This window comes from Thamnophis elegans, chromosome 7 (assembly GCF_009769535.1).
Source record: "Thamnophis elegans isolate rThaEle1 chromosome 7, rThaEle1.pri, whole genome shotgun sequence".
Classification (NCBI taxonomy): domain Eukaryota; kingdom Metazoa; phylum Chordata; class Lepidosauria; order Squamata; family Colubridae; genus Thamnophis; species Thamnophis elegans.
Window position 1 is genome coordinate 38973151 of NC_045547.1, and position 23788 is coordinate 38996938.

A 23788-nucleotide genomic window follows, 5' to 3' on the forward strand; every position below is an offset into this window, starting at 1 on the left:
TGATAGAATTGATGTAGCATTGTACAAAATATGTAATAGATTCGGTGATGTGTTTTAAGCCAATGTAGCAATGTTAGAAATTAAGTGTAGCAGATATCAGAGAAAAGAGGAGTATAGTAAGTAAAAGAAGGCTGGACTCACTTAGCAAATAGTACAATAGTTTAAATTGGTCAAACCATTGATTCTGCTTAGTTTTGGTACATTTTAAAGATGATAATTGCTGTAAAATGTTGGCTTTATTAACTTTATTTTTTTATTTATTAAGAAAATCTACAGTTGGCAGTGGCTTAGCGGCTAAGACGCTGAGCTTGTCAATCAGAAAGGTTGTCAGTTCAGCGATTTGAATCCCTATCACCACATAACAGAGTGAGCTCCCGTTACTTGTCCCAGCTTCTGCCACCCTAGAAGTTCAAAAACACGTAAAAATGCAAGTAGAAAAATAGGAACCACCTTTGGTGGGAAGGTAACAGCATTCTGTGTACCTTTGGCATTTAGTCATTCTGGTCACATGACCACGAAACATCTTTGGACAGCGCTGGCTCTTTGGTTTTGAAACATAGATGAGCACCACCCCATAGAGTTGGGAACGGCTACCACATATATGCGAGGGGAAGCTTTATCTTTACTTTACAGTATATATGGCCACCAAACTAACTCATGGTGACTTTGGGCAGTTTACAGAACTAAAATCTCAATACAAAACCCAATAAACCGATGTCCCCCTGGTGACAACAGTCAACTCAACCACTTGATGGACTCCATATCACTCAGGGGCCTCCCTGAAAACCACGTCTTCAGGGCCTTTCTAAAGAGTGTCAAAGTGGAGGCCAATCTTATTTTTGCAGGAATGATGTTCCACGGAGAGAGGACCACTAGAGAATAGGCCAGTGATGGCAAACCTTTTTTGGCTCGTGTGCCAAAAGCGGGGGAATGCAGGGGGATGTGCACGGGCATGCCACACCCATAATGCTATGTGCACGACCCCAGCGGACATGCATGCATGACCAGCGCTTAGCATGCTTTTTTCACCCTCCCTAGGCTCCATAGGCTTTATAGGAGGGTGAAAACAGCCTTCCCTGACCCCCCGGAAGCCCTCTGGAGGCTTCAGGAGCTTCCCTGAAGCCTCCGGAGTGCGAAAAACTGGCTCTACGAGCAAACCAGAAATTTGGGGATTGACTCCCAGTTTATCCATAGGGACATTTTTTATCCTCAGGAGACTTCAGGGGCCTTTAGGAGGCTTCCCTGAAGGCTCAGGAGGACGAAAATTGGCCCTATGAGCCTAACCCTAATTATATTTGCAGATGCATGGGCAATATTAATTCCTCATTCTGCTTTTCCCATTATGGCAGCTTCAAAATACTTTTTAAAAAAATGCATTACAAATTAATATAGAAAATTCACTGGTAATATATGGCCTACTGTAATTTAATACAGCATATTTTGTCCCTGACCCTGATCATTTTGTTTGTGCTATTTATTTTTGTGAATTCCTTTTGTTTTGTTTTTCACTTCCTAGCTTGTCTATGGAGAGTCTCAGTCATCCAGGCCATGATTGTCCCATAGGTATTTTTTCAGGGGGCAACTGGACTTTCTTTGCTTTTCCTTGAAGACAATTCTTGGTCTGTAGGCAAAATCTGCCTTGGCATGAACCATTATGTATGCTTTCCATGTCATTTTCTTTCTTCTGTTGTTCTGCAAAATATAAAGGCATGATGAAAGTAGTTCAACTCTTGTTCAGCACTCGTTTGCAAGTTGCTACCTTGTGCAGCATAGTTTTACTCCTCCCTGGCTTCATTATTAATTTCTGAAGTTAATAAATATCAAAGTTTGTGTGGATGTAACCATAGATATGATTTTCTAATATTGATTTCTCTTTTCTCTTTCTAACATCCCAAAGGTATCTGTTTGAATTATGACTTCAAAAATAAGTGAATCTTTTTCATTACCAGAGCTACCATTAGAACCACTCAATGTCCAATATAGTGTTATTGATTAGAAGCAAACTAACTGTTGCTGTTCTTTCAATCGTATATTGAACTACAGTAAGAAAAATTTCTTTATTCAAGTAGCTTTAGTAACTTCACTAACTTGTGTTCAAGAGGAGTGGTGTTTGGACGCAAGCAACTGCACAAGCATCAAACAAAGAAAGGGATTCCTTTCAAAGTATGCTTCAGCATTTGAAACAACATATAGATAGTGATTCAGTTTCCTTTCTTTTCTATCTGAATCTTAAAAAAGAATAAAATCACTTGGGAAATATGTGGGCAAAACGATTGTGAAGCATAGAAATACTAGCGCTTAGATGGGTGAAAACTTTCACCAGCTAGTTTAAACAGTTGTTTATCTTGTAACTGACAACTTAAATCAGTGTTTCTCAACCTTGGCGACTTTAAGTCCTGTGGACTTCAACTCCCAGAATCCCCCAGATTCTGGGAGTTGAAGTCCACAGGACTTAAAGTCGCCAAGGTTGAGAAACACTGACTTAAATGCTTCTCATTTTATTTCTTTTTACTTCCATAGAAAGGGCAATTTTGTTTGTTGTGTTTTGTCCTCATGAGTGTTCTTTGTTTAGTTTCTTTTTCCTTTGGGGGGGGCAGTTTGATGAATTTCTGTATCCTTTTGTAATAATTTCCCCCACCCCTCTCCCCAAATCGTCATCTGTGGTCTATAGAAAGGTTTGTTTGAAAGTTTGTTGTCATATACTTCAGTATTCTACTACTTTTTATTTGTGGATGTCAGCATTCAGGTTTCTTTATTCAAAACATTTATTTTGTTGCCCATCTTATATCAAATTCGGTGCAGCTCCCAGACAATAATTAAAACGTCAGTGAAAAACAACATAATACGTATATTAATTAAGACCACAAACATGAAAAATCTGGCAATTAAGCTTCCAACTTGTTTAATGAGTCCCTCATTAAATCCTTTCATCCACCTCTTAGCATCTGGAGGAAAAGTCAGATCTTAACTGGTTTTTGGAAGGCTAGGAAGGTAGAGGCATTCTGATGTTCAAGATGTTCCACAAGGCAAGAGCTGACATGGAAAAGGAAAGTTCCGGAGAACTGCCAGAGGACTGGAAAAGAGCTGATGTGGTTCCCATCTTCAAAAAAGGAAAAAAAATAGATACAGGAAACAATAGACCTATCAGCCTGACCTCAATACCAGGAAAGATTCTGGAAAAGATAATCAAGCAATGAATTAGTGAACACCTAGAAATAAACAAAGTAATAGCCAAAAGCCAACATGGGTTTGTCAAAAACAGATCATGCCAGACTAATCTTATTGCATTCTTTGACAAAGTGATAAAATTAGTGGACCAGAGGAATGCCATCGATATAGTTTACTTGGACTTCAGTAAGGCATTTGATAAGGTAGACCATATCCTACTACTAGATAAAGTAGAAGGATGTGGGTTAGACAGCATCACCACCAGATGGATTCATAACTGACTGACCAACCGCACTGAACGTGTAGTCCTCAATGGAACTGCATCTACATGGAGGGAAGTATGCAGTGAAGTACCCCAAGGCTCCATTTTGGGCCCAGTACTCTTCAACATCTTCATCAATGATTTGGATGAGGGAATAAATGGGGAACTCATCAAATTTGCAGATGACACCAAGCTGGCAGGAATAGCCAACACTTCAGAATACAGGCTTAAGATACAAAAGGATCTTTTTTTCGAATAATTTTATTGTTTTAATTAAACAAAAACACAAAAAAAGAATAATCTTTTGTTACATCTTGTAGAAAGTGTGTCGATTGGTTACAAATACATTTCATGCGTTTCTTCCACAATCATTACATATACTTCATTCAAATTGAATTGTACATTTTAAATCAAATTTTTTTATGAATTTTACTATCACTGTACCACAATTCTCATTTAATCACAATTATTTAAATGTGTTTATATCTAAAATCATTTGTATTTAAAGACACAACCACCTACTGGCATTCATTCGCAATTTCAATAAACTTCCAATAACATTACACCTTTATAACATATTCTGAAACAAAGTCAGTTCATAAAATATCTAAGCATTCCCCCCCTCTTTCTCCCCCAACTCACAATTTAAAGCTTATATCCAATTTGCTTTTACACACACACACACACACACACACACATCATTAAACATTATCCATTAACATTTCCTTATTATTGTAGTTAACTAAAAATTATTTACTATTTATATCACCTCTCCTTTCATCAGCCCCCCCCAAAATTTGACCTTTATAGCACGCTCTAAACACGAATTTATTAATAATTTTTCTTTTCCCTAAGTCCCAATTTACAATTTATATCCAAGTTATTTTTACCAATTAAGGTTATTATTTCATTATTATAGTAGCTAATTATATGTTAATAAATGAACATTTAATAACAATCTAAAACAATCTACAAAATACTAACATTCTTACTTATTAATCACCAAAAATATCCATTAACATTTCCTTATTATTATTGTGGTTAACGAAAAAATTATTTACTATTTATATCACCTCTCCTCTCTTCAGACCCAAAGTAATTATACCTTTATAACAAGATCTAAGCTAAAGTTTATTAATAAAATTTATAGGTCTTTTTGCCAAGTCTCAATTTACAATTTATAACCAAGTTACTTATACTAATTAAGGTAATCATTTCATTATTGTTGTTGTAGTTAATTATATGTTAACGAATAAACATTCAATGATAATCTAAAACAATCTACAAAATACTAAAATTCCTACTTATTAATCACCAAAAATTAACTAACTTTTTATCATCAACTTTCATTATCAACCTGTATCTTTCCAGTAGCAAAACAGTCTTATATCTCTTGCCAGTTGTTATGTCAATTCTCTTTTCAGCTCCTTTATAAAGTTTTTATAAACTTCTCTTTGCACTTTATTGTTTAAAAGATCTCTCAAATAGTCTTGGTGCCCTTGAGTTATTATTAACATTAGCTTGTCTTTGGTTGTCCAACTTATTTCTGAATAGGTTTCTCTTCTTAACTCCATCATTATCACCCTTTTTTCCCCTGTGTCTTGAAATCTGGGATAGAGCTCCAAATTGTCAAATTCACTTTTCCATCTTCCCTTCTTTCCACTTTCACCCATATTTGCTCCATTAATAAGTCCATCTATTGTCTTGTCTTTATCTTCTATATTTTCATTCTCTTCTTTAATTTTTGGGGCTCCAACCCCATCATCTTTTGCTGTGAGAAACAATAGTCTATCCAACTTTTTCTCAAATCTCCCCAATCCTTCCAAAATATTTTGAATTCCAGCCTGGATGTTTCGAAATTTTAAGGTTTCCTCATCTGCATATTGATCCATTTTTCCCCCCAAAAAAAGAAGAAAAAAAGGAAAAAAGGAGTCTGATGGCTACTGCCACTCAGGCCTTCCAAGCCTCTTTTGTGTATATATATATAATATATTTATTTTAAGTTAACTTAAGCACAAGTTAGTGCCGTTTAGAACTGGTTCCAGCTCCCTCCCCCCGCCCGTCTGCACCTCATGCTGGTTTTTTTATTGTTGTGTGTATGTGTTTTCTGTGTAATAAAAATAAAAAATTATATATATATATATATATACACACATATACACATATACACATATACACATATACACATATACACATATACACATATACACATATACACATATACACATATACACATATACACATATACACATATACACACACACATATATATATATATATATATATATATATATATATATATATATATATATATACATATACATATACATATACATATACATATACATATACATATATACATACATACATACATACATACATACATACATACATACATACTTTAAAGTCACAACCCCTGGTATGTCCAAGTATGGGAGGAAGGTCACACTTCCACTCTCTGTCATTAGGCTCGTCACAAGAGACCATCCAGACAGAAACCCAATATTTTTTACTGTTGCCTTTTTTGTTACATTTGTTATATTTATGCTCCCTTTATTTATTTATCAGCATAAATATAACATATATATATATATATATATATATATATATATATATATATATATATATATATATATATATATATATATATATATATATATATCAAGATGTTGGATAGCCATTTGTCTGGAACAGTATAGGGTTGCCTGCTTAGGCGGGGGGTTGGGCTAGAAGACCTCCAAGGTCCCTTCCAACTCTGCTATTTTATTGTATTGTATTGTACTGTACTGCACTGCACTGCACTGTACTGTAATGTATTGTATTGTATTGTATAGATGCTACAAGATGCCAGTGTTTAAGGAAGAATCTAGAAGTGTGTTCATCCTCTCTGGTCTGGAAAGATGGTTAGATGTCCTTAGAGTGAAGTCAGCACACAAGTAATCTAGTCCTATGCCATATGGGTCTTTAACGGTAATGGCATGCACCTTGAATTGCACCCAGAAGGAAACTGGCAGCTTGCTCAATAGTGATGTTGTATAGACAAATTTAGGGGCATCCATCACTGTATGCACCATGGTATTCTGTATGAGATTTGAAGTCCATGTATATTTAAAGAAAGCCCAACATATAGCTTTTACTTCCATATTTTGCTGTTTCATTCATCAGCTGTCATTTGAGGGAAATGTCAATGATATTGTTTCTGCATGATAGATCTATCCTATCAGATAAACACACACACACACACACACACACACACACACACACACAAAACACATCAAATTCAAATACTTGGAATTTTCTCTTTGACATCATCATGGCAGCCAGGAGATAATATTGTGGACAACTTGCTTATAGACTTCCTATAGATATATTATATGAACTGCAGACTAACCAGGTAACTTACTGAATGGATTGCAAAATAGGCAATCTTCGGCTGTTATTTTAGAAGCCTTTTTTATGTACTTAATGTTTGTCATTCTTTAAAAAAAATCAATGATTTTCATTTGATGATAACTTTTCATGCTTGGGTGAAACATTCTTTAATATCAAACCTTGAACTCACTGTCACTGCTACAAGCTTCAACCAAGAAATATCAGTATTTACTTTAAATGTTCTGAGTTACATAGACAAGGATCCCATGAACCTAAGTCCTTTACAATGACCCATATGACAAAGCAATGATGTTATCAACATTTTTAGTTATGTTCCTTATCTACCGCCTTTCAAAGTTTGTGACAGGCAAGCTGGATAATGTGATTAAGATGCTGAACTCACTAAAATTTTTTAGAACTGGGTCATTGCTGACATTGAGCGCCGGATTAAAAGGATTTAGGAAAGTGGTAGGATCTGATTTGCATATTCCTCTATAGATCTTTGTCTTATGTAAAGCTTCCCCTTAAAGATTAGTACATCTAAGTAGTACATCAAGCAATTTAGCTGTTGAAAATTATTCTAGTCTTTTTTTTTTTACCTTGTCTAAATTATAGCACCAACATTTAAAATACATTCATCTGTAGAATATATTAGTGCCCTACAGAACAATTTCTGTGAATGGAGAATATGAACATACACACACACACACACACACACACAGAAACCCTGTACAGTGTGAAATAATTAATAGTATTGAGTTATTTACAGGACTCCTTAAGAACCATTTTATTCACCATCTGCACAGCAAAATGGTTTAGGGCAGCACTACTATTTGCCCCAAAGATGTTTTCTGCAGTAAAACAACGCTCATGGGAATCCCAAAACACAAGGATGGGGAGGGAAGAAAATAGCAATTCTCAACAGGAAAAAGCCATAGCAACATTCTGGAGTAGGGCACCATCTGGCTCTTTCTCCTTTCCTGTGGAAGTAGTCAATTGAGATATGCTTTCAAATGGCATATTTAACATGACATAAAGTATGTCTTAGCTAACTGCAGCAAGCAAAGCCTATGGAGAGATGGAAAAAGGGATTAAATCATTTAGGACAACCTCAATAATGGAGTCAAAGCCACAGCTCTGGCTTCCATTGATTAAACAATGCCATCTGTTGGTACCTGGGTACCGTGCCTTCTCTGTCACAGTGTCTGCCCTTTGGCAATAGATTTCCCCCAGGATTTGCAGGGCTGCCACCCTACTGGAATTTTGAAAGGTCCTGAAAACCCGGCTTTTCATCTAGGCCTGTGTAGGCGAACCTATGGTAGGTGTGCCGGAAGTGGCACACAGAGCCATTTCGCCTGGAATACATGGCCTCACTGGCTCCTCTTCTCATTCCTGTGCACACATGTGCACCGGCAAGCTGGCCTTTGCACGCGCGGGAGCACCGAAACCCGGAAGAGCAGCATTCTGGCACGCATGCATGCACTGGCACCTGAACTTCTGGGTTTCCATTGCGCACCAGCTGTTCATTAGGTGCTCACCTGTGCCAGAAACTGGAAGTTCAGGTGCTGGAGCATGCATGCATGCTGGAACACTGTTCTCCTGGGGCTTGGCACTCCCGCGCACTCGAAAGCTGTGTGTTCCAGGTGGGATGGTTCTGCATGCCATTTCCAGCACTCAGGTTGGCACGCAGTGACATAAAAGAGCCATCACTGACTTAAGCCTTTGAGTAGCATGATTGAAGCCTCCTTTTTTTCCTTTCTTTTGTTCTCTTCTGGGTTTGTTTTCTTTGCAATCTTCATTATATCATTTTGTTTTATTTTTCTGTTTTTTGTATTGTCCCTTGTTTTTAAATATTTTTAACAATTTCCAAACTGCTCAAAGTCACTGGGAGTCAGATTTTTCAACTTTAAATTTCCAAACATTAGGGGTGCTCAAAAGTTGTGACATGTCTTGGGAATTGTAAAGATATTTTGGTTATTTTAATGTAATTTAGATGTGCTTGGTAAGCAGGGGTGGGTTCCTGCCAGTTCTAACCTCTTCTATAGAAGAGGTTCCACAAATCTACAGTGATGTTTAGAACCGTTTCAGCTCCCTCCCACTGCCCTTCCGCACATCATCAAGATGAAGAGCGAGAGGAGGAATTCTGGGAGTTGAAGTCCACAAGTCTTAAAGCTGTCGAGTTTGAACACCCTGGGATTTTTTTTCTAAAGGGTTAGGGGTGCAAGGGTCTTGTAACTTGACAGCTTTAAGACTTGCACACTTCAATGCCAGTTCCTGAGTCAACATGACTGGAGAAGGAATTCTGGGAGTTGAGGTCCACAAGTCTTAAAGCTGTCAAGTTTTAACACACCTTTTTTTTCCTAAAGGGTTAGGGGTGCAAGGGTGTTGTAACTTGACTGCTTTAAGACTTGCCTGTTTCAAATTTCTGAGCCAACATTTTGGTTGCTAAGCAAAAGCATGGTTAAGTGAGTTTCATCACATTTTACAAGTTGGCCATACCCACCCAGTCACATGGCTGGCAAGCCACACCCATCTAGTCACATGGCCGGCAAACCACTCCAACCTGGTCACATGGCCAGCAAACCACTCCCACAAAACAGGCCACACCTACAGAAGAGATTCTAAAAATGTTTGAAACCCATCATTGTTGGTAAGTAACTATATAAATATCATAACTTTTACACATTTTGTTTGTTTCATCATTTTATTAAGATATTAATAATAATTTACCTATCCCAGATCTTTGGGGAGTACTCCAGATTTTTTGAAGTTAGATAGCCATGGTCTGATCTGTTCAGTATTGAGAGGAATCAGTGCAATGACACACCATAGTGGTTATAGTGAGTCTCCTTTAAAGATTCCTGCCTTGAGAGTAACCTCTTCCAGTCTGTCACTATTGATCAGCAACTGTGTCTTCCATCATGCCTTTAATCTTTGCACAAAGGGCCTGATATTTCTATTGACTTGTTATTTCTAGGCACTTGATTTTCCAATCATGTTGCAGGGAGTGCAGTGACTTCTTATAATCAATCCAACCTATATTAAAATTAGTTTTTCTTCTCTTGCAGTTTCTCTAAATTATCTTGTCAATTAGGAGCTCACTTTTTGTTCCTCTGCTGTTTGGGCAGGTTGCTTTTAAATTATGCATGAGTAATCTACAATTAGATTCTCAGAATAAGACTGGTGGAAATTTAATAATTCAAGCCCTAACCAGGGGCCTAAAATTATTAAGGTAGCATCTAAAAATGTAGACAGTTCCAAGCAAGGTGTTTGTCAAGTTAAGGTGTTCAGGTCTGATAATTCCAATGTTTCCAGATATTGAGGTAGTCCTTTAGGTATCACTCTGAGGCCGCAATCACAAGAAGTTTATTTTTCCATAAGTATTCAACTTCAATGTGCAAATCCTGGTATTTTGTAATATTTTTCCAAATGTTTTCCCTTAATCCTAGCATCATTCAGTGAACCTTTTTTTCTTCTTTTAAATACCTGTTGCTGTATATTAATCATGTTATGAACAAGATACCTGTCTGTTTCAAAGTCCCTTAAGATCTTAACCTGTTTATTTTCCCAAACCTTCTTCACTTGACGGTCTCAGTAGTTTTTAACTACATTCATATCCAAACCTTCTAATGAATAATTCTGGCAACTTGGTCACATTAGATCACTACAAATACTTGAGCATCCTTCAATCTGACAACATTAAGCACACTGAAATCAAGAAGAAGGTAGAAATGAAGATGTCATGAGACTGAAAAAGATCTTCAAGTCCAAACATGGTGGAAGAAATACCATCAAGACAAATAACACTCAGGCAATTTCAGTCATTAGATACATATCTGGAACAATGGGATGGGCTCAAGTAGAATTAACAACCATGGAGAAGAAGACCAGAAAAATACTTATAATTCACTTCAGTAAAGATAGTAGCAGCTAGGAAATTCTAAGAGTTGGAATCTGTACTTCTGAAGGACAGCCTGGTGGATGAAGTATGGCCTGGCTAGCCCAGTGCTCTGTGTCCAAATAAATTATCTACAGAATTCCACAAGCTGGATATCAATGTAACAGCAGCCTCATGTGGTAGTAGCAGCTCATGTTCCCTAGCAGTTGATATTATGGTATCTACCTTCTCTAGTATAGAAGACAATGAATAGTAGTTAGACAAGACAATAAACTAGTAGTTGTTGATAAATTTATTATTTCATAAATTGCTCTGTTTTCTCATTTAGATCCCTCCAGTTTTACAGCTATCACTATAGTTGTGGGAGTAGATTTACAGATGAGCTATACAGATGTGAAGGAAGTCTACCTACCATAAACTGTAATTGAATAGCTCTAGTAACAAGAAAGAGAGAGGGTGTGGGAAGAAAGAGAAATTGGAGAAAGGGAGACCTCCTTGTCTATTTACAATGAATACTTTTATAAATATTTATTTTGGGATTTAGAGCACAAAGAAAATGATGTAAAATTATATCCCTTTGATGAATTTACTCTGGAACGTTAAAAATATTGAAAAGTCAAAAAGTCAAATTGATGATAAATACGAGATTTGTCTGCTGTAAGATAGTATTTATACAAGATGTAGCAGTCAGCAAACTGGCAGAAACGATATGTATAACCAAGGTCTAGTTGAATGACAATTACAATGTTGGCTTGTCGAAAATCTTCTGGCCCATGTTTTGGTCCATCAGCAACCTTGATGCTGGGGCAGGGTAGGGTTCATTAAAGACAAAATACTTATGATCAAGAATTCTGCTCTGGATATTTCTGAGTAAATGGCTATATCTAAAATTGGTCTAAGGATTCTGTTGGTATACCAGTTATCTTGCTATCCTGTAAAATCACTTTCTGGTCATTTGCCTTTAGACTGGAAAGAACTTCACTAGATATAACCTAGAATCTGGAAAATCCTAAGAAACATGGTCTCCATGGTAATCATGGGATTTTTCATGGCAATTTTGGCCCCAAGCTACATAAGTCTCTTTTTTCAAAGCAGTTGGGAATTGATCTAGATAAGAAAGATATTGTCACTACTCCTTTATCATGGACAAAACATTAGATGGATGATCGTATAGGAGAAAAAGACTGATTCAGATGGATTGCTCCAGACACCTTATTTATCAAGATGGACCCCAATGGATGCTTGGGAGCTCCCTATTGCTGTGGTCAGTTCTAACTCAGGAGATTCTGATAGTGAGAAACCTGCTCTGGATACACCAGATGAAACCAGCCTCACAAGTCTGAAAATAAACAGGTACTTGAGGCTGATTCAGCCAGTAATCATCAAGAGCATCTCTGTCTGAAGTCAGAAGATTAGCAAATGGGAATGCGGATGCACGCATATGCTGGAAACCAGAAGAACATCTGCCTGGCCACCTGGTCTTCTGGTTTCTGGTGCACATGCACTTGCAAAGACCAGCTGGCCGGTGCACATGCGCATGCCAGAAACCAAAAGAACATCTTCCCAGCATGCATATGTGCACCAAGTGGCTACTCTTCCACTTTCTGGCGCTCCTGTGTGTGTGTGAGACCAGTTGGCTGACGCACTAGAACCCATAAGAGCAATGGGCAATGGCTCGCATGCCTGGAGAGATGGCTTTGTGTGGTACTTCCAGCACGCATGCCATAGGTTTGCCATCACAGACCTAGAGTGACTAATCAGCCTCCACGCACCACAAATCTTACACAAAATAAAGCAAAAGCTTTGTGTCCCTTCTGGCCAAATTTAATCCTTCCTAGTGGAGACTCTACTTAATAGCCACAAATAAAAACAGGAACTCTGTTGTAAACAATCATTCCACTTTGCCAGAAATGTGTATGTTTCCTAAATCTGCTGTTTACTCCTTGGAATATAGACTGGCTGACAACTTTCATGATCTTCTGAACAATGAACTGATTATGCCTCTTATCGTCTACCCTAGTCTACTCTAACTTGGTGCTGACTTTTTGAAAGACCTTAGCAATAGCAATAGCAGTTAGACTTATATACCGCTTCATAGGGCTTTCAGCTCTCTCTCAGCGGTTTACAGAGTCAGCATATCGCCCCCACAGTCTGGGTCCTCATTTCACCCACCTCGGAAGGATGGAAGGCTGAGTCAACCTTGAGCCGGTGAGATTAGAACCGCTGAACTGCAGGGACTTCCAGTGACGTCATTGGCTATGGCGGCAGGCTTGGAGATAGCTCTGAATCCTAGCTGACAAACCAGGGGTCTGGCGGCATAAAGAGCAGCCGTTTGCTGGTCTCGGAGGGACTCAGCGAAGAACAGAGGTGCTTCTCTGCAGGCGGGGGGAAGTGCGATCTCCTCGGCAAAGCAGAGGCTTGGCCCTGATCCCAGACGTCTGAAGAGGGATGCACGGCGGTCCCAAAGCCATGACACAGCACTTTTGTTTGGCGTAGGATTTTTGGTGTGAATCTGGATGCCCTAAACTTTCTTGAAGAGCAAGTTGGATTTACTATTTGGTTACTGCATCTCTGGCAATCTTTTTCCCCCTCTTTGATGGGACTTTTAGCGGCAATTAAGACAAACAGGAGCAAATGAATTAACAATTGAAGAAGGATTTACATCATAAAGAGTCGTCGAAGGCGGCCTAGGTGGTGGAAACAGAGGAGAGCCAAGTCTTTACCCTGAGGCATAGCTGATAGTAATCAGCGGACTTGCCCTGCCTGCTCCCAAGATTTTTGGAAAACTTTTGTGCTGCTATAGGAGGGTTAAGGCTCCATTTGAGACAGTCAATATTATATCTACTGTGCGCATTGTTTTCTCTTTTTTTTTGGAGCTGGAGTTGGACATTTGAAAGGGGAATATTTCGAGCTGAACTTCGCTTCTTTTTTGTTCTCTTCTCTTTGAGGTTTGATTCCTTTTTTTGTGTGTTGATGTATTTGCCCCCCCTTCTTTCCTTCCTTTCCTGATATGAGCCCCCTCCTGTACTTTTTTTAGATCTCTCTATGGGACTATATTCATATATATATTTCCTTATAGATAGCAGCAAAGTAAGTTGGCAACATTGCTTAAACTGGTAGCAGATAGCTTATGAAGCAGTGGGATATTCTTAACCTAATTGATATGAGCTGGGCAAAGGGGGGGAAAAAACCTCGGCATTACCTACTCAGTCGTCCCCATCTACAACCCCTCCAACAATACACAGAAATTTAGACAATATGGCTGGGGTAGAGAAGGCACCCACATTGCAAAATATACAGACAACTTTGCTATCGATACAAAATAATATGGCTAGGAATCAAGAGATCACCGAAAAATCCCTGGCCGACATTAAAAATGAAATGGGAGACATGAGGGGTGAAATGAAACAGCTGTACTCACAGCAAAAGGAGATCTGGGCAAAAATGGAGAAACAGGAGGGTCAAATTCAAGATTTAGGAGTAAAAATGAAGGAAAGTGAAGGGAATATGGCGAGGTGGGAGATGAGGCAGCTACATATTAATAGAAGGTTGGAAGATGAGATTGCTATGTTGGAATTAGAAAAGTCAGCCTTCTTTCTCAGATTTCAAAATATTCCAGATGAAAGAGTGGAGAAACTGAAGGAAATTATGGTTGAGATGATAGCAGGGATCGCCCAGAAAGATAAGCTGTCGATACAGAGTGACATTGATGACGTATATAGGGTCTATACTTCCTATACTAGGAGACAGAAACTGCCACGTGAAGTGCACATGAGGTTTAGTAAACGATCCCTGAGAGAAGAAATTTACCAGAAGGCACGTGACCAGAATACCATGTATGCGGGGGAAATGGTGATAGTACTAAAACAGATACCAAGAAGAGTGAGGGAAAGGAGGCAGAAATATCAGGACCTAACAACACAATTGAGGAAACTTCAGGTGGTGAATAGATGGCTTTTCCCAGAAGGGATATCTTTTCTCTGGCAAGGCCAGAGGTTTCGGATTGAATCATTGCAAGATGCACAAGACTTTATGGAAAGCCAGTTGAAAAGGGGAACTCAGAATAACGATGGAGAATTGGATAACAAGAGCCGAGGAGAGGAGCGAAAGAATAGTGTCCCGGGAGATGAGAAAGGGGGAAATGAGAATCAAAGCAGAGATGAGAGAGGCAGACAACAAAATCCAAAGCCTTACACAAATAAACATGGCGGATGAACTCCACTTAATTTCTTTAAATATAAATGGTTTGAATTAACTAAGAAAGAGAAATAAAATACTGAATGCTTTACGGAAAAAGAATTGTGATCTGACATGCCTGTAAGAAGTATATATAGTGAACCACCAGCAAAATGTGTTGTATTACCCCCGGCTGGGTATAATGTATACAAGTTTAGCAGATGAAAAGAAAAGGGGCATTGTGTTGTATGTTAAAGACCATATCGATTCTAAATTGGTGTATACTGATGGGGAGGGGAGACTTTTAATGGTTGAATTGAAATTTGGTCGATATAAAATTTTGCTGGTGGCCATATACGCACCGAATGACAACCAAAGTACTTTCTTTAGAAAGTTGCATCTAAAAATTGCAGAGTTAGGCTATGACCACATATGTGTGGTGGGTGATTATAATGCGGTGGCAGATAGGACAATGGATTATAACCCAGGAAACATCCAAAAGGGGGGGAAATTAAGAGAAAGGAGGAGAGTTCTCCCCAAAACTTTTGAAGACATGAGGGAGGAATATGAATTAAAGGATGTATGGCGTGAACTCCACCCACAGAAACAACAATTTACTTTCTTTTCACATAGACATCAATCCTGCTCTAGGATCGACATGGCCTGGTTGACACCAAAAATTGGGGACTTGATTAAGGAAGCAGCAATTGAGGTTAATACCTGGGCCGATCATAATCCACTCTTATTGGTGTGGAAAGGAGTAAGGCAGGGGAGGAAGAGAAGGTGGATGATGAATACAGAGATAGTGAAAGAACAAGAATTTCAGGAAATGTTTAAAAGGGAAATGAGTTTTTTTTTTTTTGAAGAAAATAGGAAGGGAGTAACTCCACAAATACTTTGGGATACGGCCAAGGCTTATATGAGAGGCCTAGCTATTAAATATACAATAGGCACACAGAGGAAAAAATTAGAAGAGAGGGCAAAATGGGTAGCTAAATTGGAGGTGGTAGAAAAAGCCTTTCAACAGAACCCATTAGATGATAGGAAAAAAGAAGAAATGGCTAGAATTAAGCACGGGATCTATCTTCTAGACCAGGAGGATGTTGCTCGGAAACTTAGGGGGATTAAGCAAAACTTTTTTGAGCATGCTAACAAACCAGGTCGTTGGCTCTCTTATAGACTTCGAAAAGAAAGAGAGAGCAGACGTATAGCTCAACTGCAGAATAGTAAAGGTGAATTAGTAGAAACCAAGGGGGAGAAACAGGAAATTATCCAAGGTTTTTTTCAGCAACTATATAGTAGGGAAGAAATTTCTGAGGACCAAATTAAGGAATTTTTAGATAATGCAAATCTACCCAAGATCTCAAATGAAGCAAAAGGGGTACTGAACCAAAAGATAACAATAGATGAATTAGAAAAGGCAGTCAAAAAAATGGAAAACAACAAAACTCCTGGCATGGATGGTTTGCCAGTTGAAATCTATAAATCTTTTTTGGAAATCTTAGGACAAGAGATGATAGTAATATTTAATGCTGTCTTGATGGATTCTATCACGCCAAAATCATGGGCTGAGGCCTATATAACCCTTTTGCCTAAAGCTGGAGCTGACCGTAGAAAAATTAAAAACTATAGGCCCATTTCACTTTTGAATGTGGATTATAAAATCTTTGCAGCTATACTGGCAGATAGACTTAAATTCTTCCTTAATAAATTTATACACCCGGATCAGAACGGCTTCCTGCCGTCAAGGCATTTGAAAGATAATGTTAGAATTATTTTGGATGCCTTAGAATATTATGAAGCTCGGCCGGATAGACAAGTGGCCTTTATGTTTCTTGACGCACAAAAGGCTTTTGATCGGGTAAATTGGAAGTTTATGTTGTCACAATTAGAAAATATGAAGTTTGGAGAAAACTTCTTAAATGCAATTCAGGCAATTTATGTACGACAAACCGTGACATTATTGGTAAATGGAGAAGAGGCGAGTGATATTGAGATTGGTAAAGGCACAAGACAAGGATGCCCATTATCCCCCCTACTGTTTATTCTCACATTAGAACCCCTTCTTAGAATAGTGAGGAGTGACACACAAATTAAAGGGTTACGAGCTAAAGCTCAGGAATTTAAGGTCCAGGCTTTCACCGATGACCTTGTTTTTATCCTGGAGGATCCTATGGCTTCTGGGATACAACTTTTACGTAAAATAGAGGAGTACGGTAGGATAGTGGGGCTACGTATAAACAAAGAGAAGACAAAACTGTTAATTAAGAATATGACTCTGAACCAGAAAAGAGAAGTACAAAGTCTGTTAGGGATTAACATGGACCATAAAATACAATACTTGGGAATTTGGCTCACGGAGAGATGTTCCTCTATTAAGGTAGATAACTATATGAAATTGCTACAGCAGGTATCTAAAGATATGACTAATTGGAGTGGCAAACAACTGTCTTTGATGGGCAGGATTGCGACAGTTAAGACATATGTATTACCAAAATTTTTGTTTCTGTTTCAAACGGCACCAACTAAATTGGACAAATTTTTTTAAAAATCTTTGGAGACAATAGTGGCTCGATTTATATGGCAAGGCAAGAAAGCACGAATTAAAGCCCAAATATTGCAAAAACGTAGAGAACTGGGAAGCTTCGGAGTACCCAACTGGGAAGCATATTATAATGCAGCAATTATGACATGGGTGAAGGATTGGGTGATGTTGACTAGAAGGCGCCTATTGGCTATAGAGGGACATGACCTCCCTCAGGGATGGCATGCCTCCCTTTGGCAAGAAAGAGACACCCCCCATAGGTACTTCATGGGACATTATATTCGGAAGATTTTGATGGGGGTCTGGGAAAAGATGAGGAAAAAATACTATCTCAGGGTTCCGTGCTGGCTGGCATCGTTAGAGGCCTTAACGCATCCCAGTGTATTTAATTGGACAAGAAACATAACATATAAAGACATCATGACAGAAGATGGCAACATGAAAACAAAGATGGAATTAGAGCAGCAGGGCAGGAATCTGGAATGGTGGGAATATTTACAGGTTAGAAACAGGTTTAAAAGCGATAAGGTACGGTTTGGGATCTACCCAAACCCTCAGGGGCTAGATAAGATTTTGTTTGGCAGAGACAAGAAAATGTTATCGAAGATTTATCAATTTTTGACCTGCCAAGATGCTAATGAAGAGATGGATAAAAGCCTTCTAATAGCATGGGAGAGAAACTTTGGCTATGAGATTGAAATGCGCAAATGGTGGGATCTATGGAGTAAGACCATTAAACTTACAATATCTACAGCATTCAAAGAAAACATACATAAGATGGTTTATAGGTGGCACTTCCCCCCAACGAGGTTAGCCAAAATGTTTCCTGGGTTATCTCCACTGTGTTGGAAATGTGGAAGAAAGGATGGCACATTCTACCATATTTGGTGGTCCTGTACTGAGGCCACGAAATACTGGAAAAGGATTAAAAAATGGCTAAAAGAGGTTACCGGGGCAAGCATGGAATGGAGACCCGAGAACCTTCTACTAAGCATTAAACCAGAAAACATGAGCAATTCAATATGGCATTTGAGCCTACATATAATTGTGGCCGCAAGAATAACTTATGCACAATTTTGGAAATCCACTACCATACCGTCGGAAGATGCTATAATTAAAAAGATCTATGAATGTGCAAAAATGGACAGAATGACGGGTTGGCTGAGGGACAAAGGAGAAACGGAACATTACCATAGCTGGAACTTATGGTATATGTGGGCGACAAGGAGAACAGCAGGGACTTAAAATGGGGAAAGTTAAAAGTGAACATGGGCATTGTAATAGATCCCTGAATTTTGTAATGAGAAGATGTGGCTTAGAGACCTAACAATGAGGAAGGAAAAAAAAAAGTTGGGCTGTGAATGACTGTCACCGCAGGGGGGGGAGGGGAGGGGGGTTGTATGTTTAAAATTGTATTTGTATTTGTATGTTTTACTCTTAAAAAATGTATAACTAATAAAGATTATTTAAAAAAAAGAAAGAACCGCTGAACTGCAGATAACAGTCAGCTGAAGTGGCCTGCAGTATTGCACCCTAACCACTGTGCCACCTCGGCTCTTATACTACCTATCTAGGATTTTGAACTTTGCTGCACAATGTGCATAATTGCACACACATCCTGTCTCCTGCTGCATGTTTTTGCTAATTTTTGAGTAAATATTCTTGCAAACCAGTTTTTGGTTAAACTGTGTATGCATGTTTGGCTCAGACAGGACATCCATTGTTCTGGCATGGGACAATGGCATTGATTCTGGCATTAATTCAACAATTTCTATTTTGAATCTGGTAAACCACTGGGGACAAAATGGTACCAGCATCATTTATGAGATTACACCTAATGCTCTTTGCTGGCCAATCCCAACAGGCTTTCTGGTTCAATGAAAAACTGCAGAAGATTAAGTGGCAGGAATGATACTCAAAGCAGATCAGTGGAGGAATATGAAATATGATGCAGTATTGAAACAGCTGTGATGCACCCTTCTGAAGAGACGCTACCTAAAGCTACAGTATGTGTATTCTAAATAGGCTGTAGTATGGAGGTATGAACATTGGACATATTCATTTATTCACATTCATTCATTTTATTACCAGAAAAGATGACTAAAAACTCAGCGTTCATTACTTCCAGACAGTTTGGGGACAATTTCTGATCACCAATAAAAATGACACCTGTGACACTACTTTTTATATTTCCAAATCATGCTCCTAACCACATTGACCAATCATTTAGACTTCAATTGGAGTCTATTTCCTGCCATCACTGTAAACCTGTCTTAGATTTGTGTCATTCTGATACATTCCCTCTACTACTTTAAAATATCAGGCTCAGTTGGCTGACCATTTTTATGCTTCTGCTTTATATTACATTCCTACTTTATAATAAGAAACTATATGAAGTCATTTCAAATTACACTCTTGTCACCCTCGGGTTCAAGAACACATACCAGGCTGCTGTATTGCAATTTCTTCTGACATATAATCTTGGAAACTGATTTCAGAAGGGTGGTTCATGAAAGTAAATGAGAGTATACATAAACATTTATTTCAGCAGGAAGGGAATGGTCCAATCAATGGTCCAGTGATGTGGAAACCCAGACAATTGAACCCGAGAATATTCTATAAAGTTACAAGGTGCTGAAATACAAGACTCGCAAAATCAAGATTCCCAAAACAAAGTTACAGTAAGGGGGTAAAATTGGGGTGGCTAGACTGGTTCAGTCTGGTTCAGTAATGGTATAAAAGTGGAAGAATAGTTGCACTAATAGAAAATAGGAGCACTAATAAGAAAATAAGACAAAACTCTGGCTTAGGAAATAATACCAAGGACCTATGCTGGATATGGAAGGAAATAGAAAATCCATTGCATAAAGAGATTTCTTTTGCATACTTCTTGCCTTTGGCTCTGTGTTCTTCTGAGATGATTCCTCCAGCTTGACTTTTTATTGACTCTGTTTGTTGCTATTCTAAACCACGGGTGTCAAACTCATGGCAACAGGTAGCTGTCACGTGATGTTTCATGACATTTTTCCCATTTGTGGAGCTGGGGTGGGCATGGCCTACATATGACACATCTGGCCTGTAGGCTGCCAGTTTGCCACCCCTGTCATAAACCATGAGCCAATATCTGCCCTGATCAGCATTTCTTCTTCTGTCTCTTCACCAGTATTTAAACTGGGTATTTTCTGTTAAGGTCCTGGGGTCACTTGCTAGGCCTGATCATTCTGTCCCAGAAGTATCTGAGAAATTGTAATAAGGAACAAAAGTGCCAGCTAGCTTGTTGCTGAGCATCCTCTGGAAGGAAAGCATTTAGGATGATTGTTTTAGCTATCTAATGGAATGCTAGTATTAGATCCAGAATAAAGAATTATTTCTTTTCTATGGTGAAATACAGCTGATGCAGAAAACAAGCATGCTGATGATAGTTAATGGGGGGGGGGAATCCTTTTTCTTTGTTCAGTTATTTGAAGCTTTAAAAAAGCAAAACAAAAGCAAGCAGGAATTTGGAAGAGAAAGGTTAAGCTTAAAACACACAGTTACTAATTTTTATTTATGGACGGAAGGAATTTAAGATTTATATAAATGCCTTACAACAAGTAATTTCAACAGGGATCAGATTTTTGAAGCCTTCTCTACATTTTGGGTAAGGCTTCGGATATAAAGGGCAAAACCATTACTTAATCATACAGAGGCTTAAGACATCAATCGTACCCTTTAGATTTCTGAAAATTGCAAGAAAAAGAAAGAAAGAAAAGACCTCTTTTAAAATGTTTTGAAGTTTCAAAGGGACAAGGGTTAATACACCTCCTTCAAATCCTTGCAATCTCACCCAAGTGCTAAAAATAATCAGTTCTGCCCATTCTTAAGACTTAAAGTCATTTTAATGTCTCTAAATGTTTGTTATCTTCTGTGATGTCATCCAAATCAAAAATATTGGTCCTCTTCTACTTTCTCAGCAGTTTCCATCCCAGATATGTACAGTATGTAAGATTAGTGTACTCCATACACTGGTTTTAAGGCATTTACACAACAACATGATAATCCAATCACTAACAGTCATTAGTTTGGTTCTCTTTCTTTTATCTTTTCTTAAGCAGAATTTTTTTTGCCTTTTAACAATATTTTTCCATATCACTAGCAAGAGTTCACTTTTTAAATCCATCTCCAAATATGTGGTCATGCCTAGAAAAATAGCCTCCCAAGGAAAAAGACAATTCATTTCTATACATTTCTGCAATTTTAAAAGAAAAAAAAACATTCAGACTCATTTTGAGGAAATTTTGTATTACTAAAATTAGAATATGTTTGCTTTGTAACCACTTGGAAAGAGAACAGTCTAAATTTCAGAGATGCAGACCCAGTTGGAAAATTGGGGGGGGAGGGGGGAACCAAAGAAAGCAATGTTATGAAAACTGCATCAATATGATTATTTACAACTAGTTAAGCTCAACTCAAAGGTGACTTTGAGTTCAGGCCATGATGCATTGTTATTTAAATTAGCTTAATGTTAAAATTGTTTAAAAAATGCTTTTCAGTAGGTTTTCCAGTAAAAAGAAGAAAAAGGGTGACCTACATTTACATCTAAAGCTCTGTGCTTTAAACATAATTTTATGCACTAGTTATTAAAGAATTAGCAAAAGCCTAAGGGTGTCAGTATGGTAAGTAAGTTGCTTTCCCTGGATTATTTCCAATGTATATTCAAATTCACCCAAAGTCCCTTGACATATCAGAAAATGAATAGGAAGTAAGAAAGATAGAAATGAGCTCATAGCTTTCCAGTATTCCAAAGTACACATGGAAGGGAGAAGGGAATAATGCAACACTGAATTTTAGGAGAATTGGAAGATTCTTTTCATTGGAAATAATCCTCTTTCTATTCTAAACTGCTTCTTGGTTTCTGTACTTTGGGAGATCCTGAAGGCAAAACAGGTTTGTCTATTTCTCTCTTCAATAATAATTTCAGCCCAACCTTAAGAAAATATTAGAACCATGGTTTCTCCATGTATATTCCAGACCCCATGCAGAAAACTGGTATCTTTTTTCCTACATATCTGATTTTCTGATCACTAATCATAATAATTAACTTTGACCCAAAGGGGGGCTCATCCAAATGTCTCTAGGACACAATGGTACAAAGAGCATTGCATAAGAAACATTATCAAAATGGCTTTAAATTAAAATTATAAACTAATTGGGACAATATGCTATATGCTATGCTTATTTCAAAAATCTAGATCATCTGAATGAAATGTTTATACAGATGGAACAGTAACCCTTAAATTAATCAAGAAACCCAAAGGATATGTCATCAAACATCCTCTACAGCTAACATGCATCTTATAATATGGAGCACCTTACAGTCCAAAAAATATGATAGTTCTCTGAAAACAATATACAGTCATTCTTTTCTTTCAGGAAATATATTTCTCACTTCTTAGTCTAATTTATAGTATTAGGGTTTCCTGATGATCTACTATCTGGATGTTAATCAGAAATGATCCTGCTTAGCTTTTCAAGGTCTGTCTATATATTATTGCCTGAACATTACATTTCCCCGTCTGTTCTATTATTCACTATTTTCTATAGAACAATTGTTCACTCTCACTGGGAAAAAAATATTGCTTTGATATAAAGTATATGGAAAAAATAGGAATAAGTCCAAGAATTCAAAACTTCTGTGCTATCTTTGAGAGAAATAAAATGAGAGAGAGGGAGATAAACTGAAAGGGGGAGAGAATAAATGGGATTTGGTGATAGTGAGAACTAGGAAGTCCTACTTCAGTCCCTATTCCCTTTTGGCTGGTCCGACTTTTATCAGTATCTCCCTTCATCAGTCTCAGATTGCTTAACAGCACTTGTGTTTTCTTCACTAGGCTTTTTCTTAATACATTTCAAGCCATGTGATTTAGGTGTAGCACAACTAGAACTACAAAAAATTCCTGCATGAATCCTGTGCATAGAAGAGTATATTTGGGGGGTTGATACCTAAACTAAAATACTGTGTTTCATCATTATGTGTAATTAAACATGCATATGTGAATTCAGCAATAATTTAGAATAAGCACGTTCTGGACACATGGGTTCTAGGCTGGGGAAAAACTCGAACTTGATGGTGGCAGATGATCATTGCAAAAGTAAGATAAGAAGAAACAAGTTAAGATAATTGGGGGAGAGGTGAGTATCATAGAAAGAGGCAACATAGTTCAGCCTTGCCCTACTAACTTCCACAGAATTTGCCTCCGTCAAAACTGATAGCAACCAGTTGGACCATGGCTCATCCAGCATTGGTCTACTAAATCACAGTATATTTGTTCCATGCATGAAATAAAGGCCCTTTCCTTATGGCACACATTTCATAAACAAGTGTGGC